The sequence below is a fragment of the Acinonyx jubatus genome, chromosome D4, assembly GCF_027475565.1.
Source record: "Acinonyx jubatus isolate Ajub_Pintada_27869175 chromosome D4, VMU_Ajub_asm_v1.0, whole genome shotgun sequence".
Taxonomy (NCBI): domain Eukaryota; kingdom Metazoa; phylum Chordata; class Mammalia; order Carnivora; family Felidae; genus Acinonyx; species Acinonyx jubatus.
Genome location: NC_069391.1, coordinates 58,205,399 through 58,221,600, shown reverse-complemented (window position 1 = coordinate 58,221,600; position 16,202 = coordinate 58,205,399). Strand labels below are relative to the sequence as shown.

Genomic DNA, 16,202 nt, shown 5'->3' with positions numbered 1-16,202 from the left:
CAGTTTTTAATTAGGCAAGCAAAACTTACTGTATGCTTTTATCTTGATATTTAAAATAGGAGTAATAATTAATATATTTATAGTATTTACAATGTAATACATGTAGAGTTCTTAGAAAAGTGTCTGGCATATAGTTCCAACTCAATAAATGACATTTTTTTTCACCTTTATTGATCCCAATCTTAATGTTGAGGAGGTAGAATATTATCTGGCAGCCTTTATTGATTCATGTGAAGCAACCGAAACCAGCTTGTAAGAAAGCAAAAATATCTAACTGGTTAAAACATGTGATTTACAAAAAATGAGATATGAACAAACTTATTTGAATTTTAGCTATTTTTCCTCCTCATTAGTCAGGACTTTGCCCCTCACACTCATATCATAGTGCCTTTTTCTTACTTCTCCAATCTCCTTATTTCCACTTACTCCATTGTCTTGTGATCCCAATCTTGAAAGTTCATTTCTCTTCCTTCTAAGTAGCTTCAGAACTTTATCACCTTGACCCTCAATCCCTCTAAGTCAAACTCATTGACCAGAGTGATTGAGGGTCTTGCCCGAGCCCCACCCCAATCCTTCTTCAGCCAGGGAAGTCCCTGTTCAGGAATAAATGTGGCTTTCATGTCAGGTGCCCTTTTCTGAAGAAGGGTCTCAGCCCCCTTCTCAGCCATCTCAAATCCCCGCCCTTTAGACTGCTGTGGAGTTCTGCCTGTGCCGCAGAACAGTTATTCAGCTAAAGTACACTTAGCACTTCCATTGTCTAAAGGCCCATTGATCCCTGCGACTCCCACATCAGCACAAATGAGAAGTTCCTGCCTGAATGCAGCAGATGGAAATGGAAATTATATACTCTGGTAACACTGACTTTATTATAGCTAAATTATTTGCATTTTCCAAGTTGGGAGTTTTTCAAAAACTAAAAGTAAAGAGTCCTGGGCGATCACTTAGTGCAAAACCAGCTGCAAGTGACGTAGGTGCCTTGACCTGGTGCTAATCATTTAACCTGGCTGAGCCTCAGATCTCCTTGCTGTCCCATTTGTAAGGTGTCAGTGCCTGTTTGAGCTAATGCCTTATAAGGATTGCTGCCAGGACTGAATGACATAATGGATATGGAAGCAGTTCACAAATTAGAATATTTCATAAATGCAACAATCTGCTACATTTATATAAGATCTATACTCTTGTATATTTCCATCCTCATCAGGACCTCTATGTTCCCACTGTCTTCAAAGATCCTTTCTTCAGGTTAAAAAGGGTAAGATTTAACTCATAAACAGTACTATTCTCAATTTTCTGAAGGGTTCTTAAAAATATTTCAAAATTTTACATTTAATTGGTAACAAATTATGTTTTCAGTTTTTGTTTGCTTCTGCTGCAACACAATCTTGAGAACTTGCTCTTTATTTTTTTTTTAATTTTTTTTCAACGTTTTTAATTTATTTTTGGGACAGAGAGAGACAGAGCATGAACGGGGGAGGGGCAGAGAGAGAGGGAGACACAGAATCGGAAACAGGCTCCAGGCTCCGAGCCATCAGCCCAGAGCCTGACGCGGGGCTCGAACTCACGGACCACGAGATCGGACCACGAGACCGTGACCTGGCTGAAGTCGGACGCTTAACCGACTGCGCCACCCAGGCGCCCCGAAAACTTGCTCTTTAAAGGGGTGCTGTAATCTTGCTGAAAGGTGTTAGAAAAAAAAACAGTTTGCCTCAGTTTTTGGTGATCTGTTTAATTTGTACACAGCTTTCCAATAAGCTGGTTTGTCTCCTTGTCTACATAGGTTTTGCTGTAGCCATTTCACGTTCAAAATTACTGCAAAAAAAGTAATTGATCCTCTATTTCAATATCCCTGCTGTTTCATGAGCTATCTTACAATTCGGAGGAATCTATTTCTCACTGATGTTGAAAAACATAATAAGGTCACAGCAGGAAGGCTTTAGCTTCATTAAAGAACATTATTATAAAAATAAAATGATCGAGGGCAAATTGTTTTTGTCCTTGTGGTACTCTTTCTGCAGATTCACATTAATCTGAGTGTTTAAAGCAACAATAAATGTGTAATCTTCTCTTTGTCATTCACTTCACCATGGTAGCCTCTAGTGGTAGAAAGAGATGTCAATCGCTCACGTTCCAGGGGATTTCTAGCTCTGTTGAATAAAAAGGAATTAAGCCTCTTTGGAAATGAAGGCTGCAGCCTGTCAAGTAACTAAATTTATTTCCGCTTTTAAAATATCACGGAGAATGCTGGTGTCCAGCAAATGTAATGCCAGCATTATTTAAAAAATGATTGAGCAGAGAAATGAATTGAAATTTTGACCCACTCAGGCTTCCATCTATCATGGAAGCCTATAATGGGGGGATGAGGAAGAAGGATTTAAGATAGAGAATCAGTGATTGCCCTATTAATCTAGTTTAACTGAAACTAAAATCTGACAGAGTGCATTACAAGTTGCAGGCAGTAAAGCTTATCAATTCATTACTACTTTCAAGGCTCTCCCTTGCTTTCTTTCTGCCTTCGGCTCCTGGCAAAGGACAGCTTTTTACAGTTCAATTTCTCAGTTTATTTTTGACTGCTTTTAATTAAATTTGATGGCCTGCTTCTGCACCACTGAAGTTATCAGAGTTGCAAAGCACTTTGCTGTTATAATGATAGCTCCCTTGATGTCTGTTCATTATTAACTGCTTTTCAAAAGTGCTGCTCTCAACTCTCATTTTATAAATATTTAAATAACTGAATTTCTATAACATAAATATCGGTGCACAGAAGATAAGGATTCTATTGCCTGTTAATAGGTTACACATAGTAAAAAGAGAATGCCTTTTTGCAAAGTTTCATATTATAATATTAATTGGGAATGTGATCTTAGATCATCTTGTATATAAGTTCTCATATAAATAGCACAATGTCTGAAAACCACAGTAACCAATGACTTAAGACTTTAGGACACCTCACACCTATAATTCTAAAATAAACTATCTTAGAAAGCAGGATGAAGGATTTTCATATAGATAAATGAAATCCTGAAATTAACCTGGCTTTTTTTTTTTAATGTCATTCTTATTCTTAAGGTAAGTGAAAGAATGTGCCAAAAGAGCTTAATCATCATACAAAAAAGTCTACTCTTCAATTAAAAAAAAAAAAAGTAAATAAGAACCTTACTAAGATAAAACCAAAACCTAATGAATTGACCACAGTTATTAATTTCTTCAGCTTCCCAAACCACAAAAGACAGCAAAATCTTTAAAAAAAAAAAAAAGTCACCTAGGGGCTGATTAAAAAACAAAAAAAAAGTAGGGGCTTGGAACAAAAGTGGAGACAATACTGGAAGAGATAGGGCAACAATGTGTCAGTTGCTATCAATCTTGCTCTGTTCAGGCACTCTTCTAACCCATTTTGTACCTATAACATCTCCACAATCGTCTTTTTATAGGTAAGAAAATAGAGGTGCAGGAACATTAAGCAACCTGCTCATCATATATTCAACAAGTAACAGACCCAGGCAGTCTGGTTTCAGAGTCATACCCTTAATCACTAAACTGTATTTCAATACATTGTGGAAGGTAAGGAGCAGATAGAGGAATGATGATTGATGGAGCAGAGCTTAGGATGTGCTGCCCAGGTGCTCACAGTGCAGAGTACCACGAGAAGTCAGCTACGCACCCACAGAACCTGCCAGCAGTCCAGCCCATTGAATAACTGAGTGATTTGGAAGGCAGGCGTGAGAAGCAGTTCCAGAAAGGGGAAATTTGTTAAAATTCTAAAGGGGTTGCTCTCTCATTGCCCACAGCTGGCAATTACTTCATTCCCTATCATCCCCTACCCCCAAATCCCAAATTCTAAGTCCATTCTCTGGGGAAATTAAACCTAGTACACTTGACTTTGGACAGAGCTCTTATTTGAACTAGACATACTTAATCATGGAAGCTATAACCCTCTTCCCTTCCTTCCTTGGTTTCTACAACATGAGCAGTCAAATTATACTACCCCAACTCCTACTCAAAGACACCACTTTATACAAATGAAGAACAAAAGTTTAGTTATTTGAGGAAAACAGTCACATTACTGAGACCTACAGCTGAGATGGTAACACCCAAAAAAAAGACTAAAAATAAACACACAATATATGGAGTGAAAGAACTGGGGGGGGAAGTTACTATAAGCAATATAGAATAAGAATGTATGACAATAAAACAAAAACATGCTGTGACAATCAAAACAAGTTATTAAACCTTAAAAGATGATAAATAAAACTTAAAAACTAGCAGAACATCAGATACAAAAATCATAACATTCTATTTTTTTTATTTTTTACAGTTTATTTTGCACACACATGCACAAGAGAGAGCATGCAAAACAAACAAAAGAGGGGCAGAAGGAGAGAGAGAGAGAGAGAGAGAGAGAGAGAGAGAGAGAGAATCCCAAGCAGGCTCCACACTGTCAGTGCAGAGCCCAGCAAGGGGCTCAGTCCCACAAACCATGAGATCCACCAAATGAGTCACCCTGGCCCCCGAATAATATTTTATTTTTAAAAGGCAGACTGCATTCTTAACAAATGATGTGGTCAAAGAAAAGCTGCAAAAATGTTACAGAGTGAAGGGTACTGCAGAGACATGGCTGTTGTTAAATTAAAGGAGGCCATTTTACTCAAGTGGCTGAAGTGCCATGGTGGCCTATGTAGACAAGCCAAAATCTAAGCCTGTAAACCCCTTAAGAATATGAAATTGTAACCTGAGGACAACCAATCACAGCCAATGGGCTGCCAGTAGGCTTTCAGCTATAGCCAATCAAAAATTTCCTTAGTGGGGCCCCTGGGTGGCTGAGTTGGTTAAGCCTGGGAATCTTGATTTCTGGGTAGGTCATGATCTCACCATGGTGAAAATGAGTCCCAAGTAGGGTTCCCTACTGAATTTGGAGGCTGCTTGAGATTCTTTCTCTCCCTCTCTCTCTGCCCCTCCCCTGCTTGCACTCTCTCTCTCTCTCTCTCTCAAAATAAATAAACCTTAAAAAAAAAATCCTTACTTTGCTTTTCCCTTTTCTCAATAAACACCTATCATTGACCTCCTGTTGGGGTAGTGTTCCTAAACATTTCCTTTTTGGTGTTGCCTGTTTGAATAGATTTTTCTTCAAATTCCCCCAAATTTTAATATGCCTCAGTTTGGTTTTTAACACCACAGAATGCAATACATTTTTCTATACTATATCCCACAGTGGAATAAAAACATACTATGAAAGATTGGTTCAGCTGATATCATTGGAATACCAGCAGTAGATTAAATCAAAGTATTATATAAATGTTATGTTTTCTAAAGCAAATTACCTTACTGTAATTATGTTAGAAAATCTCCTTGTTCTAAGGAAACACAAACTGAAGTATTCACCAGAGGCAAAGGGCAATGATATATGCTACCTACTGTCAAATGGCTAAGGCAAACAACAACAACAACATAGATGATTGATACAGCATATGTGTGTGTGAGTATGCAGAGAAATCAAAGACACAAATGTTAACTATAGATAATCAGGGTAAAACGTATTGATGCATTCCTGCATTTCCCCCCAACCCCCAACAACCTTTATGTATGTTTCAATTTTTTTTCCAAATAAAATTATTTTTTAAATTCCAAGAAAGGTATAAGATAAAGTCAAGGAGATCACCCAAAGAACAAAACTAATAGAAAATGGATGAAAATTTTGTTAAATATAGGAAAAGAGTAATTCAGAAGGCCCAGTAGCTAACTAATAAAAAGAGAAACCTGTGACAGCTAAGATGAAACTAAGAAATTAAATTTTTAACACAAAAATATCAATCTCCAAAATGAAGTTAGTCACACACCAAGGCCCATTGTCATGAATTTCAAAAACCCTGAGAGGTTCTTAAAGAGAAAGCAAAACAGAACACAAGAGAGAAGTAAAACAGGAGAATGGGGCTGGAATTGGAGCGATCATTGCATAATAATCAAGAAGGAAGACGAAGTGCAACCCAGGACCAAGAAATCCAACAGAGCAAAGCAAAAACAGGGAGACTCAGAGAGCCAGCAGGTAGATGGGAGCAGCAGGATGGAAGGACGGAGTGTGCTCACATAAATAACGGAGGTCACAAATCTTTTCATCATTCTGTGCATTTGAAATTTCAAATAGTCATTAACAATAATATAAACTTGGAAAATTAAAGAATATCTTAGGTTAAAAGTTGGAAACCGACTAAACAGCATTTGTATAATCATGATTTAAACGTTGAATGTTGATTTCTCTAAAATAGTTTGATTCAGTACATTGAGAGAATAGTGGAAAAGAAGCCCTGCAAGTGGTGTTCCTGTCCTTCGTCCTATGTAAGTATCATACTAGGAAGTTAATAGGTAATGCTTAAAATTGATCAAGATAATACAAACACAGTAAAATAAAAACAAGGTAACTACCAACAGGTAAGAGTAGAACGTTGTTCTCCTTTCAGTGTGACTGAAGCATAGATGTGCAGCAAGCACCTGTGATCCTGCTGCTGTTGCAAATCTCTTAATACAATTTGATTACTAGATCATGAGTTTCTATTTTTAAGAATAAAAGCAATTTTAAGAAGTAGAACACTTCTTCAGTCTCTGAAACTGATTAAATCATTTTAAAAATAGAGTACGTTGATCATTATACAGAGAGGTCCCCTGCCCCAGTTTTTTCTGTCATTTTTTTTAAAAAAGAAGCATTTGTTCAGTGTTACGTGTGATGCACTTTTGAACAGAAAACCCTCCCAACAAAATAAATTTCAAAGATCCCATATGTTTTTGTTGTCTTTGTATCTCTTAAAACAACTGCTTTACAAAATAAGGATTGACAGTTTGAGAGAAATTTGAGAGCAAGAGTTTTGTGGCTTTCAGTACGAGGATACTAATACCACAAATACATCTAACATTCAATGTTTAATATGTTTGAGGGGCTTCTGGAGGGCACCGTTGGTGGAGCATCTGACTTTTGATTTCGGCTCAGGTCACGATCTCATTGTTCCTGGGACGGAGCCCTGAGTCAAGCTCTGTACTGATGAAGTGGAGCCTGTGGGGGATTCCCTCTCTATTACTCTGTGCTTCTCCCCTCTCCCTCAAAATAAATAAATTAATTAAAAAATATATTTGAAAATGAGGCACATCCTATCCCTGTTTTCAATTCCCACCCAGAGTAAATGCTATCTCTACAGCTAGTGATAAGATGTCAATTTCCACAATTTATGTGTGCACTCTCATTTCCAAATTGCCAATATTGAGTACAATACCTTTGACTTCAGCAACTGGTATATACTGGTTTATACTACAGATGGTGGTATTTAACTGTTACAGCATATTGCAACAACAACAAATTACTTTTTCACATATTTAAGATACAATCACAAATTTTAATGGCAAAGATCACTTATTCTTTCATAAAAAGGAAAAGGATACCTAAAACTCTAAGAAAATTCTTCTCATTAAGATAAAAAAAATTGCCTTAACAGGAATTTTTATGTATTTATCATTTACTATTGTTAAGGTCTGAGTTTAATATAATCTCATCTATAGCATCTGTCATAGATCTAGGAAACATGCTGATGTTTCTTGTATCTGAAGTCTTATTTTCTATATAGAACACTGAATGAGGTTCTATATTATACAAAGGATCCTTGAAGGGATTAATTTACCTTTTTGAATAACCAGAAAGGTGCTTCACCTCACATTAATTTTAGAAAAAACAACATCCGTTTCATTTTTGTGCAGCAAAAATGTATTTTATTTTATCAGTTCTCTTTTTCCCATTGGCAAACATCAGCAGATGACAACAATAACCACATTTTAAATTTTATTTTAAATGTTTTTATTACTTTTGAGAGAGAGAAATGGGACCGGCGGGGAGAGATAGAGACACAGGGCGAGAGGAAGAATCCCAAGCAGGCTCTACACTCTCAGCAGAGAGTTGAACTGACAAACCGTGAGATCATGACCTGAGCGGAAATCAAGAGTCTGGCGCCCAACCCACTGAGCCACCGAGGTGCCACAACAGTTTTTAAAACACTCCTTCACCTAAACTCTCCTACTTTTTCATCATGACCTGAGATTATTCCTTCTCTGGCTAATCTTTATTCTCCTATATTTTAATGTCCATGCCTCAAAACAAGTTTATTCTACCATCTGTCCTTTGTCTTGCTTTTGTCTTTGTCTTCTTCTACCACAAACTAAGTACCTGTAGAAAGGAATCTCACATCTATGCACCCAAACCCCAACTGCTCTTCTCGGTTTTTCACTCTTTTAACTGCAACATTGTCTTTCTGTATAATATCCTTCCACCACGCCAATCCCTCAAAAACTCAGTATAAATTAAAGAGACACAATAATTTTGGTGAACTATAGCAATAGGATAATGCCTCTATCTTAAAAGAATTACTATGGCAAAGATATGGCAAAATAAAAAGGAGAAAGAGGAAAGGGAGACAGTATTGGAAAAATCATTAAGGAACAGTTTTAAGTATCCAGACAAAAATAATCCAGTTCAAAAAAAAGGGATAGACAGAGCAAAAAAGGAAAATACAAACGAGGTTGTGAAAGAAGTCCCTGGTACTTGGAAAAGTGCTTCACTTCAACAAATCCTAGGTGAATAAACAGATGTGAGGAAATGAGGAGAAAAGACAATTAAGTAAAACCTCCATGATTTAAAATGTTGATAAGTGTCAAGGTAATTCTATCACAAATAGATTTGAAAAATGGTAGAAATAAAGATTGTAAGCCTCAAATATATTTAACTCATTCTTGACTAAAACGGTAGCTGAAACTTGAAGCCAAAATTTTGAGCTAGTGTTAATCTGGAACGTTCAAGAGAAACTAAGAAATTGACACAAGTACTTTGAGAAAACAAAGCTATGACTCACTCACTGTGTGTAGAAAGATATAGATTACTAAATGCCTGTATGCTATCATAAAATGTGCATTTTAATCTATGCTTTTTAGCATTATGTTACATGAATTTGATTTTGTTTAGTACAAATGGTAAAAAGCCTTTTGTAATATACCAAGATTAGTTTTGATAGTTCCAAGTACCATTGATTTGTAACCTTGAGACCAATATTTGTTGTGAAAATTAAATGCACTTAGAGGTTGTAGGAAAAAGTATTAAATTTTATATTTTATCTGACTTTGGATGTAAATTTTGTTTATTAACTCACACTGCTCTGAACCTAAAAGTTTGGTAACAACTATTATATGCTCCACCAGTATAAGATGGTGAGCATTTTTATTTTAAGTTAGAGCAAGACTATGCAAGCATTTATACTTGTGATGGTACTGGGGTCCAATACAATGTTAAGTTCAAAGATCACTGGAAGGTGATCACAAAATTAAGAACACAATATTTGGGCCAACATTAAACACCATCAGAATTAGTCTCTATCCTCCTCTTTCCAGTAATGTCACCCTTTATTAAAAGAAAAAAATTGCTGGCTGTCCTTTTCTGCATCTCCTCTACATTCAATGCCATTGTTTGCATATAAATTGTCCCCTCCATCTACAATATCATTCCCAGCCTGCACATCACCCATTTAACTTATCAAATTCAACTTCCTTCAAGAAGCCTTTTCAGTTGCTGAAACACAAGTCAAAAGTTTTCTTGTTGGAAGCCATTGGCACTTGATCTCTCCTTATCTTTTGACATCTGACACGAATATTTATCTAAATAAGTATGATATGTATCTACATAATGTCATACTATTTAGTAGTGTCTATATTTCCTCTCATGGGGAATCCTCACTTTAATATTTGTATGTCCCTAGACCTGTGGGGAACATAAAGTACGTTGTAGAGGCTTAAAATTTTTGAGTGATTGCGACTTTTAATTATTGAGAACCACCATTTTGAAATTTAGTCTTCTCCTTCCTTCCTTTCTTCCTTCCTTCCTAAGCTCTGGTCAATTTTCAGGTCATCAAATTTTCTTGAAATACATGAAAAAAGGACACACACACAAATCTAGTTGAGAGTATTGGTTTGTGGTAATCTAATTCTCACAGATTTTACTGTACATTATTTGGAACTCTAAGTGGTTTCAATGCAGCCAAAATGAAATGTATTTTGATTTATTCTAGGCATATATTATTGAATGTCTAATGAATATTGATTCATCTAACCAAATTCTCATCTTCTGAAGAGAATTTCTAATGTCATAGTTTGCAAAATATTCTCAGTACTTCAGCAAATGTAATTTCAACTGTTAAAGTTCAACATCACTACAGTTGTTGGCAATATTAAATAATTTTTGTTGCTGTGTGATGTTCGCTGCAGCTTACATTTCAGGTCATGGAGTGTTATTAATATTATATGGTTGGAAATAATTTCCAGATCAATGAATCAATGCTATCTTAATAGTCTCTGTCTTTAAGTTTCATACTACATTTATTTGTGAGTTGATTTCATAAGAGAAAGTTGTTTTGTGTTGCCTAGCTCATTACCTTATGAATTTATCCCGAGTTGAAGTCCCTTTGTGACCAAAGGGCAGAGAGAACACCTCCTGAATTATTGAACTGTGCCGATTTGATGGGCAGGCCACACATTAAAGTAAAAAGGAGGGAACTTTCTCTGCATATACTTACTTGAAGATATTTTACCAAAAAGCTAAGATATCACTGTGGAAACAACTACTCCTACTACTTCAATAGAAGTAGTCTGTCTTTCTATATATGCATACACAAATGTATATATACATATATACACACGTGAATATTTTGGGAAGTTGTATCTGTTCTCTATGATTGGTAACAATCAATGCTCAGGTTCACAAAGTGCTTAAACATTTACACACTGATTACACAAACACTGTATTAGTTGACTTATAGAATTGGAATAACGTATAATGAATAATTTAAGACTTGGAGGCTTGAAGAGAATGGTAGATTGTAGAGTGCATAACTCATGCATGGAAGAGTAGATATTTGAGCCCAGATCACCCAGTAGACATCTGTCCCACATGCCCATGTTGGTATGTTGACAACTCTAAACTACCATTGTACACATTCTTCTGCCATTCTTCTCATTTCAACTTCATGTTAGGCCATGCATTTATAATGTGCATATTGTGGGGAGAAGCATAGATAAGGGAATGATGAAGAATTACCAAGGATAAATTCACTGATAATGGAAAAAGGGAGAAACATTTGTATTATTATTAAGCTATTAATATGTTAATGGCATTAACAAACTTGTCCTTTCTCCTGTCCATAATTCAGGCCTACTCAGTCAATCTGGGCACCCCCCCCCCATATCCCTATAAGAGGGATTTTACCTTTTCAGAATTGACATCGGGAGGGTGGAAACAGGAGACCCCATTAAAGAGGAATCTGAAGAAAAAACTGCAGAAAATACAGCCTAGGAGACAATGATACCTGTGGTTCTTCTGGTATTTTGATTCAGTGGACGATTAGGGTGTGGGTTTAGAGTTATAAATTTGGGAATATTAAAGCCATGGGTATCCACATGATCACCCAAGCAGAATATAGAGGAAGAATAAAAAGGGCAAATAATGGACTTGGAAACCATAATCTAAGTGGAAGATAAGTACAGAGAAGTGTGTGTAAGAGAACATTACTGCTACTCTTCACAATATTTATTTTTAAAGTGAAATGTTCACATAAGAAATTAGTTGTTTCTTTCATTTTGTTTTTCTAAGATAAATATGCAACCTACTTAATGCATCACAGAAGTCATGTAAAGGAGAATTGCAGATGGCTATGGTAATGAAATATAAGTAACTTTCACAGATTTGGCGAATATGTTCATACTGTGAATAATTACACAATGATGTAATTTTTGTTAAAAATGCAGTAGTATTTACAAAATGTCAGTGAGGGATAAAAGATACCATTTAGTTTGGCAATTTGAGTATTCTAAACTTGAAACAAATATCAATATTCAAATTCAGGGAGGCTGGGTGGCTCAGTCGGTTAAGCATCTTACTTAGGCTCAGGTCATGATCTCACGGTGCATGAGTTTGAGCCTCACGTCAGGTTCCTCACTGACAGTGCGGAGCTTACTTGGGATTCTTTCTGTCTCCCTCCCTCTCTCTCTCTGCCTCTCTCTCTGTCTCTCAAAATAAATAAATAAATAAACTTTAAAAAATATTCAAATTCACACAGTGTGTATCACTTATGCTATAATTTTCTACAAAATGAAAAGTGGAACAACGCAAGTGAGCATCATATGTGCTCTCATCCATTTTAACAGGTCAGATGATGTTATTAATATTCATGAACGCACATTTCTGTGTATTTAACCTTCAAGGCTCTACTCAAATTTCAATCTCTGGGGACTTTACATACTTATCAAATAGGAATTATCTTCACTCTCCCAAACTCTTTTATTTAAACAGAAAAGTTGTATATATTTAATACACACACACACACACACACATACATAACATACATACATACACTTTAAAGAAATACAAATACAAGTGCAGGATTTTACCCAAATTCTGTTTTGTTATGTATATAGATAGGTGTTTTACACAAATGTAGGATTTTAATCTAATTCCGTTTTGTAACCTGGTTTTTAATGTCTGAGATACATGGTATTTTTTCATTACTTTATTCTTGTAAAATCTTATAATGATTTAACTTTCAATGTTGAGTCATATTTTTTTTCTGATTATAGTAAAAACAGCCACTATGAAAACATCACAAAAAAAAAGTTAAAAGTAAAAATAATCATAGGTAACTTTCTGTCTTTTCTGCATAAACACACAAATGCTATTTTAAGACATTTTGAACTCTTTTATAAATTTAAAAATATACCTGTTCTTTCTTTCATGTCATAAGTATTCTTTTAAATCATTTGAACAGTTCTATAGAATTTCACTATCTGAACAAAAATATATTTTGTAAGTTCAATACAAGTAAGTATTTGGGTTGTTTATCATTTGTATTGCTGTAAAACAGACTATGAAATACATCCCTAGTTCATATATTTTCAAGTATCTTATTTTTTTCTTACATTGTCACTAGATACAGAATTGCTGTGACAAAAGTAGATATATATATACTAAGTAGACTAAGTACTTATTCCATGCTCCTTACCTCTTTTTTTAGTCCTTGTCCTAGTAGTCTTAATTAGCTTATCTCCTTTATCAATATTTAAATCTGTTGAAGGCAGAAATTATATGTGACCTAAAATAACATGTGTGTTGGCCTCGTATGTAAGTCTTCCAAAGTTAAAAAATTGAGTTGTGTCATATTTGTCTTCCATTCCTTAGATCTAGAGCCCATTAATCTATTCAGCCCACAAAAGTTTCATATTAAGGTCCCTAGGTGATGCATACATTCTGGCTTACGGATTCATGAAGGTACATACTCTGAGAATCATAATTAGAACACAGGTATGTCTGACCTTTACTTCTGATCTCCTGCAATTTAGAAGCCAGAAGTCAAGGAGTCTTTTGAGTTACTGGATTATCTGCTTGCTCTAATTGCATGACTTTGGAAGTGACAAAATCTGGGGTCCTCAAGGCTAACTCAGCCTTCATGTGCCAGTCATCAGAAGGCTATAGAACAATGTGTCAATCTGAAATGCTTAATGATAACTTTGTTCCCACACTGGTCACTTATAGAAATAGCCTACCCTCCTTAATCCTCAAACATTCTATTAAATTACATCTTTCATTCTATTTATAGTTCAGGCACTTTGACACCCAGTTCAGAAATAAACTTATTCATAGTTACCTGTTTCATCACTTAAAGAGGGAAAAAAATATATATATGCATTGACTTTAAAGTACTATTTTTACAGTGATAATATTTTGAAAAAATGCAGTACTCTTGTATTTTGAGAGGGTAAAAATCTTGCTGGAGTTATCTTATGAGCTCTGTGCTTAAGAGTCAGAAAGATGCACACTTTATGCCTCGGAACTGTACTTACCTGGAGCCAAAGCCCATCACTTCCTTCAATGCTGGTGCCAACATGCTTGTCAGTCAGACATCTTTAACTGGAGTATCACTGGCCAGGAACTGCTTGCTTTTTACTCCTACCTGGAACAAAATACAGTGTCAGTCACTTTTTTTTTTTATGTTCATTCAAGCACATTAAGATATTCATTATGTTATCTTTCTCTGTCACATTAGACACCCATTTATTGGAATGTTCAACACAAAGGAGAGAAGCATAAACTCTTCCCCTCTATCATTTATACCGCAATGATTAATATAGCACCTGTTTAAGTCAAAGGGACCGTCTGTATTTTATCTCCTAAAAAATGTTCGTTGTAAAGGATTATTATTTTAGTGCCATCATTCCTATCCATTTGGTTTAAGTAATTGATGTGTTAATTTAGGAAGCCATTTTTATATATTGTCCTTGGAGATGGTAAATCAGAATACTTTAAACCCAGAAAATATGTTGAAAATATTGTTTTCTGGATTTTTTTTTAACACCATGAGAAGGAATCCCAGTAGGAAACAATTTAGGAATGCAATAGTTTTTCAACTTGTGAGACATTGATGAAGAACACAGATGCTTTCTCAAATGCACCAGAGTGTTGCTACTACAGAACATTAAATAAAAATAGACATTTTGACCAGATGATGAAATCACAGACTCAAAGAAAAAAAAAAAAAAAAAAAAGCCCTCAGCGCTGGGCTGCCCGTGTATGAATGCGATGTCCTCTGTATGAATGGGATGTTGGGTTATTCTGGTCCTTTACTTGTCACAGTTGGGGCCACGTGACCTTCAACAGTCTCTCCAGTCTGGTGCACAATCGGGTGGTTTCAGGAAACAGAAGAAATCAACAATGTGCCCATCTTGTTCCAGTTTGTCCAGCCAGCACTTGTTTTGCCTCTGCCTTTGTCTCCTTCCCCAGCACTTGGAATCTGACTCAGGATTGAATCTCATGGTGGAGATCCTGTTATCTGCTGACCTTCCTCCTGATGCTTGCTGCCTGACTAATCCCCTGAGCCAGGCTGATATACCCTACTGTCTGATCTACCTGCCAGGGTAACCTATTTATTATTACCTCTTGTTGGACCTACTTTGCACTGATCACTTGTTTGAATCTCACCACCCTCTCTGAATGAATAATGTGGCTCCATGTGCTTCAACACAAGGAGTGAAATCAGCTTCCCCAAACCCTAAACTCCTTGGTGTCAAGTTACAAACCACCTATTTTGTCCCATGTTGCTATTGATTTAAGAGCGGGTAACATAAAAGGTGAGAGACAGAGTCATTTCATTTCCTTAATAGAATTCAGATCTTAAGAGAGAATATTGTTCTTACTTTGTAGCCTTCTTAAAAATTCAAATTTTTCTTATCTCACACTGAAATCCATTTTATCCCCTTTGTTTCTTCTGCTCGTTGCACAATAAACTTTCATTAGCTCTCATTTAGATAATAACAATAACTTCTTAAATGTTGATCTAGTGCCAACTGAAAACAGATGGCACTTTCAATTAGAATAATTTGAGGAGAGTTTAATAAAGAACTTATTACAAAACTGTGGGCTCTATGTAGGGAAACCACAGAGAGGATGGAACAAAGTTGTTATCACCCTTCGGCTGGCAGAGATGAGGACAGGGGGCAGCTACTGCCTCTAGGAGCCCGATGTATAGCGAGAGCCTCCTGGGTAGAAACACTGATCTTTAATTGGAAGTCCTGTGTGGCACAGGATCGCAGGATGGGAGGGAGCCCTGTCATCTTGCATTCTCTCATCTTCTCTCCGGTTTCCTACCTACACTACCTATGGGACAATCAAGGTCATTGAGCCTCTTGATGAACCCCATCTGGACTAGTTTCTGGTGTTAGAGAGTAGGATGGAGAAGGGTAAAGAGTGAATCTGAAAGGCGAATGGAAGAGGTTCAGCAAACACTTACTCATACTCCAGATCATGGACTTTGGAATTAGATACAGGTTTGACTCCTAGCTTTACTTACTTGTGTAACTAGATAAATTTTTATAATTCTTGGTATCATCATCTGTGTAATTCAGATAACATACTTCAGAGTTTCATTGTTAGAATTAATGGCATAACATACCTAATACAAGTATATCTAGTAAGTAGTTAGTATTAGACACAGTGGCAGTAATTCCTCTCAAAATGTGTTGAAATCAAACACAAACACACTCTAGCCACACTACACTCTTCAGCACTCGTAATGGACGGTGTATTTCCAGACCTTTCACAAGTGCTATTCCTTCCCCCTCTCCATCCCAACTTCTGTTTGCCTAGA

The 16,202-nt window shown here is 36.1% G+C and overlaps 1 protein-coding gene across 42 annotated transcripts in view; it reads right to left on the bottom strand.

Annotated features, from left to right (window-relative positions):
* The window catches only part of PTPRD (protein tyrosine phosphatase receptor type D), a 2,170,985-nt gene that overhangs the window by 1,499,665 nt on the left and 655,118 nt on the right, over window positions 1-16,202 (bottom strand). For all 42 annotated transcript variants that reach the window (XM_053204229.1, XM_053204230.1, XM_053204243.1 and 39 more), the window contains one exon: window positions 13,903-14,012. The gene's annotated coding sequence lies outside the window, so the exon portion shown is untranslated. The remainder of the gene's footprint in view (window positions 1-13,902; window positions 14,013-16,202) is intronic.